The sequence below is a fragment of the Mirounga angustirostris genome, unplaced genomic scaffold (assembly GCF_029215605.1).
Source record: "Mirounga angustirostris isolate CCGP_5_RB_7025 unplaced genomic scaffold, mMirAng1.0.hap1 SCAF_1, whole genome shotgun sequence".
NCBI classification, from domain to species: Eukaryota; Metazoa; Chordata; class Mammalia; order Carnivora; family Phocidae; genus Mirounga; species Mirounga angustirostris.
This window is the reverse complement of record NW_026991709.1, coordinates 175,902,957-175,915,977: the sequence shown is the minus strand read 5'-3', so window position 1 is coordinate 175,915,977 and position 13,021 is coordinate 175,902,957. Positions and strand designations below refer to the sequence as shown.

The 13,021-nt window shown below is 44.6% G+C and overlaps 1 protein-coding gene across 3 annotated transcripts in view; it reads right to left on the bottom strand.

Annotated features, from left to right (window-relative positions):
• Window positions 1-13,021, bottom strand: part of PDZRN3 (PDZ domain containing ring finger 3) — a 239,523-nt gene that overhangs the window by 225,122 nt on the left and 1,380 nt on the right. The gene's annotated exons all lie outside the window — the stretch shown is intronic.

The window sequence follows — 13,021 nt, the reverse complement described above, 5'->3', positions numbered from 1 at the left end:
TTATTTATTTATTTGAGAGAGAGAGAGAGCACATACGAGAGGGGGTAGGGTCAGAGGGAGAAGCAGACTCCCCACTGAGCAGGGAGCCTGATGTGGGACTTGATCCTGGGAAGCCAGAATCATGACCTGAGCCAAAGGCAAGTCGCTTAACCAACTGAGCCACCCAGGTGCCCCTAACACTAAGAGCTCATCACAAAATAGATTTAATTCTGATGTTGACTGCTTCCTGATCAAACCTTTGCCTCCTCCTTTTTCTGTGGAAATAAATGACCATATTTGAAGGACACGAATGCAAGGTTGTGACCCAGCCACAATGGCAAGGGAAACCATGCTTTCAAAATGACAGGCAGTGCCAGTGTTTCTGAAGCTCCATTTATTGCTAGAGTTGTCAATGCAAAACTCTGGCGGCAGAACTGTGCCCAACAGAACCAAAAGAAAAAAAAATGCATGTAGATGACTAACGGGCTTCTGTAAAATTATCTCCATGCTTAAAGTTTTTAGTAACCACAGTTATTTCTCATGACCACTTAGTGTACAGAAGAATTAAAAATATTTGAATTTTTTTTTAAATTTCAAAAATGTTACATAAGCCTAAGCATCAATTGTTAAAGCCCTATAAAAACAAAAAATGACCATTTTTCATTAGAAAAAGACAGTCTTGGGGCGCCTGGTTGGCTCAGTTAGTTAAGCATCTGCCTTCAGCTGAGGTCATGATCCCAGGGTACTGGGATCGAGTCCTGCACTGGGCTGCCTGCTCAGTGGGAAGCCTACTTCTCCCTCTGCATACCGCTCCCCCTACTTGTGCTGTGTGTGTGTCAAATAAATAAATAAAATCTTAAAAACAAAAAAAAGGACAGTCTTTAATGAAAGAACTAGGTGTCCTCTAAGAACAATGCAACAAAATATTCATTTCCACAGGCTCACTTACATCATATAAAATAGAGTATTTTAATATAAAGAGAACCAGTCTCTATCAAGCTACTGTACCTAACCAACACCAGCAAAGCCTCTATAATAACAACTTACTGATTTTTCAAAAAATATTTCCACTCCACAGCATCACCATCCAGAGCATCTGTCTGTCAATGCTATCGATATAATTAATTTTTCCCGCACTAGTTAACAGGCAACAACTGCCCCTGCTCTAAGAGAATAAACACTCAGAATCAACCTGATAGTTCTGAAATGTAAACGGGAGGATTCACTAACTGAAAGAGTTTAAATCTCTCTGCCTTGGGAAAGGAAAATCTTGGTAAGTCCATTTCTTGCCTTGCTATGTTAGAGGGGTGAGAAAGTTAGAAATACATTGGAATTTAAGTGAGTTATCACACATAGCCTACATTTCTGGCTTTCGTAATTAACGATAGAAACTGCACAGTAACACGGTAATCCAAGGTAGATGGCTGCAGTCTGACAATCTCAAATGATGCACAGAAGAGAACACACAATCAAATTTTTTAAGGCTACTGTGTGATAACCACTTATTCATTCTAAAAATGAAAGAAAAAGAAATCTTATTATCCCGCATTAACAATAACAGTCAACATTTATTGGCTGCTTACTACGTGCCAGAAAGGATATTAAACATGTAACTGCTTTATTTTCTTTAATAAATCCCACCAATCTCATCAACTGGCACGATTACTACCCTCATGATACAGGAGGGAAGAGCTAGTAAGAGGTCAAGCTGGGATTTAGCCCCACGCTCTCTGATTCTAGACCCCAATTACTCTTCCCTACCACTCCCTTTTCATGTGGAATGTAAAAAAGAATGCCATGTAGCATAGCAGTGTCTTAGGTCCTTCTCAAGATGGTTCAGTTGTTAGAGTCCCAAAACGGTCCGGTCCATAAGGGAACTCATGATAGGAAGTCTTACCCAGGAAACCAATGTCAGAACAAAACTCCAACTGTTCACTGAACGATTTCTCTCCTAAAGACCCAACCTGAGATGCCCAGACACCTAAGTCTGTACCTAGCCTCAGAGATCTCTCTCCAGGGAGAAGTGAGACAATGCCTGAGACACGCCATTCCTCAGCTGAACAGCTATTTGCAAAAACGTTCTGAAACAATCAGGTTGACAGTCTACACTTCCTTGCCAGTTGCAATCACTGGGGAGAAAGAAGGGGTGTTCTTATTTCTACAAGCATCTTGACGAAGTCTGCAGTCCAGGAGGGTTACAACAGGCTTTAGGCGCCATTGCCTATTTTAGGACTGAGCCAACACATGGAAGATTTACCACACAATGCTGGGAGCAATAACAGGAGAAGAGAAAAGCTCTGTCAGGGCTGAATTCCTTTCATTTCTCCATCTAACTTTTCCTCGGACACCATGAACTTGATTCTGGCTTTTCCTTTCCATTCCTCTCCCCTTCAAAGCAACCTTAACTACTCTAATTTCTAATTCTTCAGAAAAAAAACCTGAATAGAGAATTTATACAATGGACTTTTGCACAGCATATTTAACATGTTAACTTGAATTCCTGCTTAATCATTTAACCTGTTCCTGAGCTGAAAATGCATCAGGATAAAGGGCATTTAAATAGTTCTCATTCACTGATACTCCACCAATTAAAGAGACATATAAATGGCACCAGGGCGAAGGCTCGCATGGGTGCTGCTTTGCTGACTTTTCACAGAGATGATGTTAATGAGCGGCTCTTTCATCTAAAGGAAAACATAACCAATATTGATCTGTTTTGGTAGTTTATCATAACCCATGCTTTGAAATTTTCCCAATGGCCTGATGAAACAAAACAAAGAAGGGAAAGAGCTCTATTTCACATCAACAATGGATTATCTAGAACATCAGCTTTTTGAAGCAGGCATTGTATCCATACTCTACACCTGAGAAACTGAGGTTCCAAGAACTGCAGACATTTGCTTAAGATCACACAGCTGCAAGGAAGGAGAGCCAGGAATCCAGGTCCACGGGACTCCAACGTCCATGCTCTTTGTGCTCTGCGGGTGCACTCTGGCACCGCATTCTAAAATCCCTTTGCCTCCTCAGACTGAGCCTTCACATTAAAATGTCATGAAGGATTAGGCATCTAATTAGTTTTGTAATTAGAGTTTTAAGCAAGGTTTCTTTGGACTGTGTAGGAATAGTGGCAAAGATTAAGAGTATCTATTATACCGTCAAGGGTATCATAAGAGTATTACGACCCCGACAGGAACGAGGTAATGGTTAAGATCTTGGACTTCAGAGTCAGAACCCGAGTTGAGTTTCCTCATCCACAGAATGGGGATAATAATGGTTTCTCCTCACATCACAGGGTTATTTTTTTTTTAAAGGTTTTATTTATTTATTTGAGAGAGAGAATGAGACAGAGAGAGACAGCACGAGATGGGGGAGGGTCAGAGGGAGAAGCAGACCCCCCCGCTGAGCGGGGAGCGCGATGCGGGACTCGATTCCGGGACTCCAGGATCATGACCTGAGCTGAAGGCAGTCGCTTAACCAACTGAGCCACCCAGGCGCCCCACATCACAGGGTTATTATGAAGAATGAATGAGACAGACAATCGCTGACATGGGCCTCAGCACGGTGCCTCACCAACAGAAATGCTCCAAAGACAAACAGGGCACAGGTGTGGTGGACACTCCCGTGGCTCAGCACTGAGGCCCACTGTACTATTTAACCACAGAAATGACTCTGCCACAAAATCCAAGCAATAAAAAAATGTCTAATCCCAAATTAACTTAGTCTATCTAAAGCAAGTTTGGGAGATCGGGGGCCTGAAGTTAAGCAAAATAGGATAATTCTACATCCACCACACCATCTGGCCATCTGATGGGAGCTCCCTCCATGTACGTGTCTTTTTTTTTTTTTTTTTTTTTCCCAAAGTCTGGAGAAAGAGTGGCACATTCTAGGAGGGATGGTTACATGCCAATAGTTCTTATTCTGGAGATGGTAGCAGGAGACAAGTAAAGACCACAATGGGGAGCAGCTCAGCCTGAACCTTCAGTGTAGCAGAGCTAGGACAGGTTAATGATACTGACATGCTGGGATACGGAGATGAGGGAGGGGAAATCAGACAAATGACATACCCGGGCCTGAGGGAGGCGGCCATGGGAACAAGGAGGATGGGGGAACAGGTGCTGGCTCACAACAGCCATGGGAGGAATGGTAAGTCCAAGAATCTGGGGACTTGCATAGGGAGAGCAAAGCTGGAAGAAGCTGGGAGATGGGGAGCTAGGGTGTTTGGGGATTGCTGAGACACTGGACTGCTCCACGTTCTACCGGATCAGTGAGTCTTGATGGGCCGGGAAGAAAAGGTGAAGAGTAGAGGACAATCAACCACCACAAAAATGGAGGGGAGATGGCACCTCCTTGGCAGCTTTCCTTAGTGCTGTCCCTATTCTACTACTCTTCCCTGATGGCATGTGTCTCTTCCCTTCAGGAGACAAGAGCTGGGTGGCAGATGGAAAAGGAAAATTCTGGAGTCCAGTGACAGCACGGTCTCCTTGTGGTGGGGCTGGAAGCTCCCCAGCCTCCACCCAGAACCCAGCTCACCAGCAGGGCCCCTACTGCAGTGTAGGGTCTCCTTGAGAGGCGCTTAGGTCTTTAGGATTGAGAAAGAACAGAGATCTATCGGCCTTGAAGAAGGAGATATGGGCCACCAAGCCCTAAATAACGGCATGAACAGTCCACAGTATTTATACCAGTAAGTCACAAGCAGAAATAGAAGCTCAACGCACAGGAACGCAACAGTTGATTGCACTGAAAATAAGCTTTGCTATCATATTCGAACAAGGAGTTACGGGATCAAAATTTAATTTCAACTCAAGGTCTAAGTGGACAAGAATTTGGGGGGAAAATAAAAGTCACAGTGGAAAAGGCAAAAATCAAATGTACTTTGTCAAAGTCTCCTTACATAGTGGCTGGGGTTTGTTTTTTTGTTTATTTGTTTTTCTTAAATGTCCAGGAACATGAACTGTCCTCTACAGGCAAGGTCCTTTTTCCTCTTAGTATGGCTCTGTCACCGTGCTTCTCCCAACACTCTGGCCTCAGAAGCTTGGATGTGTGCCATCTCCTAATTTGTGTGGTGGCCCCCAGAGCCCATCCATGCCACTGTCAATGTGGATTCTTTCTAAACACTCCTTTCCACCCAGTGATGGGTGTTCCCCAATTACTGCTGTTGTGGGACTCACAGCTGAGAACTGGCTGGACTGGAAAGCTGCCCAGCGGGTTCTGAGAACTGCAATTGACTGACCGCTAGTCTGTGTATCTAGGGTGACACAACACCTCTCAGCCTCAGATTATGCAAAGCTCTCCGAGAGTCACGCAGCTGGGAAATAGCTCTGTCTGTGGACTAGTGACAAGAAAGCACAAAAATGTGCAGTGGAGGGGCTGGGAGACCAGGAGGCAGAGCTGGATGCCTGAACTTTTCTACAGAAGAGAGGAGGGTGCCTTCACTCTCCACCCTAAAATGTTTTTGTCCTCTTTGTCATTCAAACTAGGTTTCTAATGGTGAAGATGGCTTAGGCCAACCCCCTCCGGAGAGTTCAACTTCCAGTTCTAAAGGAGGGATATTCTTGGAGGAAGAACAGCAGAGGAAACTGTTGGAGCCTCAGACTGAAGGCAGTCACGGGGTTGACGCAAATGAACTGAAAATGGTTGAGACCGTCGATGGAAGTATTAGTGGTGTGTATCCGTCGTGAGGATAGGTGGAGTGAAGATGAAAAGAGGCAGAGGGCATGGAGAAACAGAAAGGAACAAGAAACAGCTTTTCCGGAGTCATTCTATCTCCAGAATAGTATACATAAACAAACTCATCCATAAGCCAAACAAGTTATTTTTGAGAAACAGTGTAAGAGAAGTATTCCCTAGGCCAAAAAATATGTATGTATTTTTCAGTCTGCAGCTATGTTTAAATAATCTGAGAAATCCCGAAATACTTACTTCTCCATTCCCATGAGTTTCATTTCAAGTTTGTTCCTCTAATTTTTATCAACTCATCTCTTTCCTGGTGACTTTCCACAAGCAACGCTTCACCAAGAAACAAGCAAGAACAACCCTTACTTAAAGTGCTACGGCACTTGCACATTTCCACTTGATGGACTGTAGGGTAGTTCCAGGCTGTGAAATGCCAACATTCGACCCATGGCCCACCCTGAAACATTTTCCTCCCAGAATCAGAACACAGGCAAAGACTACCCAGCTATAACACTGTAAGTTCTTGCTTACAGAAAGGCAGGAGCTCTGCCCGGCCCACCTCTCCTGAGCCTTGCTAGTTTTGGTGAGACAGATAGAAATACACCTAACGATCCTTAACCTTCATATTATTCCCGAGCTTTGACCCCCTCCTTCTCATCACAGCCCAGAGCTGCTACCCTGACAGTGCCCCTGACATGGATCTTCCTCTTTCACCCCGTCCCCACCGCTGGAACTGGTCACTCAGGGCAGCACGAGGCTCACAACGAAACTGTGACCCTCTGAGCAAGAGCCTCCTTCCATCTTCTCCGTTACACCACTTCAAATTTCTAATATTTCTTCCTCACTGTATTTAAAAAAGATCTATAGAACCTACAGGTGCCAGGCACTTAATAGATGTTCAATAAATGCTCGTTAAATCTTACTGTGCACTTGACCTACATCATCTGGTTTAATCCCAAAACCAACTCTATCAGCCCACATACTATTATCTCATTTTAGAGATGAGATAAGACAATTAAGGCTTACAGGAGGTTGCAAGAGTCCTCCCAGAGGCCCTCAACAATGAGACAGAGGGAACACATGAACCCTATCATCACCGACTCCAGGGTCTAGATGCTAACCACATACCAAGCACCAACTCAATTCAGTTCACTCTGAAGCCTGCCTGTTTACACAAGGCCTGCATCCAGCCCTGACCCACAACCCAAAAGGACTGTATCATCCTCCTGATCTGTGTGCAGCAGAGACACGGGACACCTGACAACAGCTTCTAGAAAAATTCTAAGCATTACCTCTCTGCCCAGGGCTCATTTCTGCATACCCACTGCCCACAACAGTTCATCCCTCCCTATTCCTGGGGAAGAAACTTCTGCTGGGCTCACTCACACACAGGCTGCATGGTGTCTCTGTGCCTAGGTTCCCTGCAAATATATATATGGAATGGGAGAGAATGACGGATGCTTGTGTCCATCTGTTAGTTATTTTCTTTACAAGACTAATCATTATGTTATACCACTTCCCTTTTTTATTGGAATAGGCTTATTAGAACACCATTAGTTCAGGGGGGGACAGAAGCTAATCCACAGCAAGAAAGCTTGAGCGAAACAAAGAATAGTAAGACTTGTGCCATGTTTTCAAAGACTCAAGCGAGTGTCTGATTAATCCCGTGGGTTAAAGCTATTCAAGTTGACCTCTGTGTCCAGGAGTGCCTATCATGGTGCTTGGCAAGCTGTGTATTAGAATGTGAGGAGCTAAATTGCAAGAATACATAAGGAAGGACTGCATTTTCTTCCTACCATCAACCACTCTTTAAATTACTAGCAAGAAAATTAGAGAAATGAGTTACTATTCCACCCAGGATACCATCTCTTTGATTCTCTTTGTTTTGTTGAAATCTCTTTCATAGGATCTGTATTATGTTCATGTGTTCTACACCAGAACTATGAAAATGGGAATTATGGCATGAGAAGAACATACTTCATCAGCATGGACCAGAAGTCATCAGACCAACTAAATGGAGCCAAAGGAAGGTGCTGGGGGATTAATTTTCCAAGCCTCTGTGTCTCCATCTGTAATATGGAAGGTAATGGTTTGTGGGTACCTACCTCACAGGGTCTTTCTGAGGCTGAAATAAAATGATGTGCCTACACCTCCAATTAACATAGTGTTTGCATATATAATAACAGTCCTCTGGAAACATGTATGAGACCTCACAGGAAACACTGCCTCAGGAGAAAATGCTTTTCTTATTATGGTAATGGTGTATAAGCCTGGAGTCAGATGCTGGGTTCAAATCCCAGCCTTATACTTAGAATCTGTGTTAACTTTTGGCTTTAACCTAGCTTTTATCTAATCTGTTTTATAATCTGCCCCTTTTACCAAAAAAGGAGATCTACCTAATGAAAAAGATGGAGAAGCTAATATATGTGCATACATAAAGCACCCTAAGTGATTAATATTTCTTTTCCTTTTAAGCTCCTTGGTCTACAGTCTAACACATAACTGCCTTACAGATTCTTACGGGTCTAATATTTTTAGAGAAGCAAGCAACATTTCCAAGTGCAGAAAGAACCACTTAAAAATACGTATCACCAGAATTCCCAACTCAAAATGTTGCAAGTGAGTTATAATCATTTAATCCAGTGTAGCAAACATACTGTAAACCAAATCTTAATTTTCTTTATAACATTTAAATGAAATGGATTGACAGCCCACAATTCCTTTAGCTGAACTGGGCTGTTCTGTTAGATGCACTATGAAATGGTTATTTGCTGAAACTTTCCAGAAACAGAAAATATACTGAAAGGTGAACACTCTGATAGACACATTTCAAAGTGTTTGGACATCTGGAACACCTTTTGATACAATTGTCTATTAGATTCACTTACCTCCAGGAGTTCTGAAATGGACAAAATCGTTCCTGGGATTTGGTGCTTGATACAATTTGATCTGGGTGGATCTAGTAGAACAAGAATGCCTCCCAAAAACCTGGGAACAATTTTGTTAACTTGGCAGTCACAGAAAAACTCATTCTTTTTCAATACAAGCTCACTGTTCGTTAGCAGTCTGAAGAATTGTGATGCCTGACAAGACAACCTTTTCAATCTTGAGTTCACCCACTGAACCAACACATATTGAGAGTTTACAGTGTACATCAATCTACTGCCCAGAACACAGCCCTGAAGAAGATGGACATGCTCCTTCCTGGGGAGACACAATAAAGAGCCCTTCCAATTACTCAGAGCTGTGATAAATGCCATGCAGGAGGAGTACCAAAGTGAACATCTCAGGGCACCAGACCTGGTGTGGGAGATCACAGAGGGCTTTGTGGAGGTGGTGATGCTTGAACTGGGATGGGAAGGATAGAAAGGTCATCTAGTGATGAGCCAACCCTAAGTGCTGACGTATAGGCAGGGATTAGGAGGGGAGAGTTGGAAAACTTGCAGATTACCTAGTGATGGAAAGACTGTTGCAAGTAGAGAAAAGAGTGAGTGCAAAGGTGGGGGGGGCAGGCAGAAAGGAGCTTTGGGGTGCATTTATGGAACTGCCAGAGACCACTGAAGCTGGGAAGAGAGAATGAAGGGGGCAAGAATACAGGCAGACAGGTGGAGGCTGGCAGGATGCAGTACACACTGGACCTTAGAGCCATGCAATAGAAACTGGAAGGCAAATGCAGGGTTTAAGAAGTTAAAGTGCTATCAGATTGACATTTCTAAGAGATGATTCCTGGTGCTAGGTAATTGCAGGGGAGCGAGAAGGTATGTAGTGGAAGGAGCTGTGATCCAGGCAAGAGATGATGGTGGCTGAGACCAAGACTGATTTTGTTCCCCAGGTGACATCCAGCAGTATCTGGAGACATCTATGATTGTCACAACTTGGGAAGTACTGCTGGCATCTGGTAGGCAGAGGCCAGGGAAGCTGCTAAACATCCTATAAAACAAGGAACATCCCCCCACCCCCAACACACACACAAGAATTATCGAGCCCAAAATGTTAATAGGTGGAGTTGGAAAACCTTGGTTTGGACCACGGTGATCATTTGATGGGGATGGAGAGCAGCAAATAGATTCAAGAAGTGTTTTGGAGGTAAAAAATCAACAAGAGTTAATGATGGGCTGGATGTAGAAGTAAAAGAGCAGGAGGGATCAAGGACAAGGCTCCGGTTTTTCAACATTTCCAAGAAAAGTTATGTTCACAAGTTTCCTTTTCTCAGAAAGCCAGAGAAGTCTGCTGTGAAATGCTTTTGCTCTCCAAGTCAGGTGGGCCAGTCAGGGTGGGAAAACAGGTGGGTGGCAAAACTCTTCCAAACTTCCTCAAGCATCCCATCACCAAGTCTGTTGTAGCCCAGATGTGGCTTCTTACTGGTTAAAGACACCTGTCAGACCATGGTTACCTAGGCAGTCTGGGTTCTAGAACTTCACCCTGTTCTTTCTTAAAAGGAGGAAACCAATACATGTTTGACTACATCTGCACCTGAATCCAAACTCTCCGTCCAGCTGAGCTGAGTAGCGACTCGGCGTGACAGGCAGACCAGCATCACTTGGGAGCTTGTGAGAAATGTAGACTCTCAGGCCCCAAGACAGGCAGACCAGCATCACCTGGGAGCTTGTGAGAAATGCAAACAACAGGCCAGCTGTAATGGATCGACATCTCTAGGAGTAAGCCTCAGGAATCTTGTGTTTTAACAAATTCTCTGGGTGATTCTGATCATAGGGAGGTTTGAGAAGCGCAGCCCTGGCACCAATTATAGAACAGGAGACACAAAGCCTATCTATGGAAGTACAGCACAGACAAACCCTCAGTACTCAGCTAGTGTCAAAAACCTGAAAGTTAAGATAATTTAAATAATGCCAGATCATTTTATGAAATAAGGTCTAGGCCTTGAAGGGCTGGTACTGAAAATCTTCCGAGTGTTTCTTATCTTACTTCAGCTTCTAACAGAGAGATAAACATTAGGACTTAGAATAAAAAAAAAAAAAAAAAGTGTTGTGCTTGAGAGTTTCCAAGCAATATAAATCCTTCTGCCTTTTGGAAGAGAATAAACAGTACCCAGCAGGAGCAGAGAGCCGGCCCAGTGAAATAAACAAGTTCTTAAACAGCTAGCAGTGGGAGAGGTTTTTCTGGCTGATGCAGGAACAGCAAAAGCTTTCAGCCAAGGGCCACGGAGGGTTAACTTCAGGGCAAGAGGCACAAGCTTCCCTCAGGCCTCCACTGAAGCCGGCAGGGTCTGAAGCCAGAGAAAGGTACTCTCAGCGGACTGCAGGCCAGGCCATTCTTGGCTGTCCTTGAGGCTAGCACTGAGGTGCCCAGAATTCCGAGGAGGGATCCAACTCCAGAAGGGAACTCTCTGTAAGCTCAAAAAGCAACATCTTGTCCCTAAGCGTAATACCCTTGATTATCCTACCCTCTCACCCAACACAGCTTCAAAAACATCCACAGTTCAGATTCAAGCATCGTATTTTTGATTCTGAGAGAGGGTTTACCCAAACACTCCAGAAAGAAAACAGAAAGGCAAGAAGAAATAATAAACTAGCTTAACAATGAATGATGTATAAACTCTGGGGTAGTGAATGGCTTATTTATAAATAAGTGTCACTTAAAACTACGCAGGAAGTCCGCGTGACAGCATAAACAAGAGAAACTCAGGAACTCCTTTGCCCCAAACCCGGCGCCTGCCAGAAGACCAAGCTATGCCCTCTGTTTTGGTGACTCGCAGGCTCACACCAGTCTTTTGTACGCCTGTGCGGTCCTGGGTGAGGCTCCAAGTTGTAAATATTTGCCCTTCACCCAGAGCTGGCCAGCTGCTGAGACTGCAGCTGACAGGCCAGGGGGCCAGGATGAGGGGGGTGGGGAGTGGGCGGACGGAAAACTTGCAGGCCTGGTGTGCACGTATGGAAGGGGGGGGGTGGGAGAGGGCAGGCAGAGGCAAAGCAGATACAGGCCCCTGGGGGCCCCTCAGGCAAATATGTTCTCCTCCTCCGATGCAGCCATATGGAACAGTCAACCAGAGTGGCACCATGCCCCTCCGCGTTTGTCTAAAGCGTGGTCTTTGCAATCAGGGAAACCCTGGTTCTCAGCAGGCGATTTTGCGCGCGCACACACACCTCAGCCCCAGAGAACACTTGATAATATTTGGAGACATTTTTAGTTGTCACATCTTGGAGGGGGGATGGGAGTGCTACTGGTATCTACTGGGTAGAGGCCAGAGATGCTGCTAAACACCGTACAATCTAGAAGAGAGCCTCCTACAACAAAGAATAATGGGGTGCAAAATGTCAATATATCCCAAGGTTGATAACTCTGATACAGAAACTGAATCTCCACTCTGTCCCCTGAGTCACAGTATGACTCTGGACCAGTTCTATGACCACTCTGAGCCTGCCTCCTCCTTCTCAAAGGATTAAATAGATAATGCCTGTAAAGTGCTTCCCACATTTGCTGGCACATAATAAACACTCAAAAAAAAAAAAAAGGTACTCATGGTTACACTGAGAGGCAACACAGTAGTGCTTAAGACCTGGGGCCGGTGAGGCTTCTGGGTGGCTCAGTCGGTTAAGCATTGGCCTCCGGCTCAGGTCATGATCCCAAGGTCCTGGAATAGAGCCCCAGGTCTGCTCCCAGCTCAGCAGGGAGTCTGCTTCTCCCTCTCTCTCTGCCCCTCTCTACTTGTGTTCTCACTCTCTCTCTCAAATAAATAAATAAAATCTAAAAAAAAAAAAAAAAAAAAAAACACACACAACCTGGGGCTGGAGAGACCAGGACATGAGGGTTCAGAACGCAACTAGGACTCAGGCACCACTGAACCTCACTAGAGCTTGGTTTCTTCATCTACAAAATGAGAAGCATCACACCTGCCTCACTTGATTAAGAAGGAAACAACTGAGAAGTACTTAGCATAAGGCCAAGTAAGCCTTCACTAGCGGTGGTCATTATAATTACACCAACGACCAGCACAAGGGGATGGCTCAGGGGGAGATGTTAAAGGTAACTGCAGGCAACATTTGTTGAGCATTGGTCAAACACAGTGCCAGGTCTTTTTAACATATTCTCCCCCTGAAGGCTGACAACTACCTATTCTACATTTAGGGAAACGAGGCACATAGAGGTTAAGCCACACAGTCACACAAAAAGCCTAAATTCTAAGACAGTTCCAATTCCAGAGGACTTACTCTCAATTATTACTTTATGTTCGGTGGCGCTTCCTTTTTTTCTGGAATCCCCATCGCCGGAGGAACACCACAGCCGGTGTCTGGCTGTGTTTTACCCCTATGTCACATCTCTAGGGACCAGTTTCTAACTTTAGAGAGGCTAAGCAGCTTGCTCAAGGTCAGCCAGCGAGCTGGCAGCAAAGCCCGCGTGTGAATCCAGC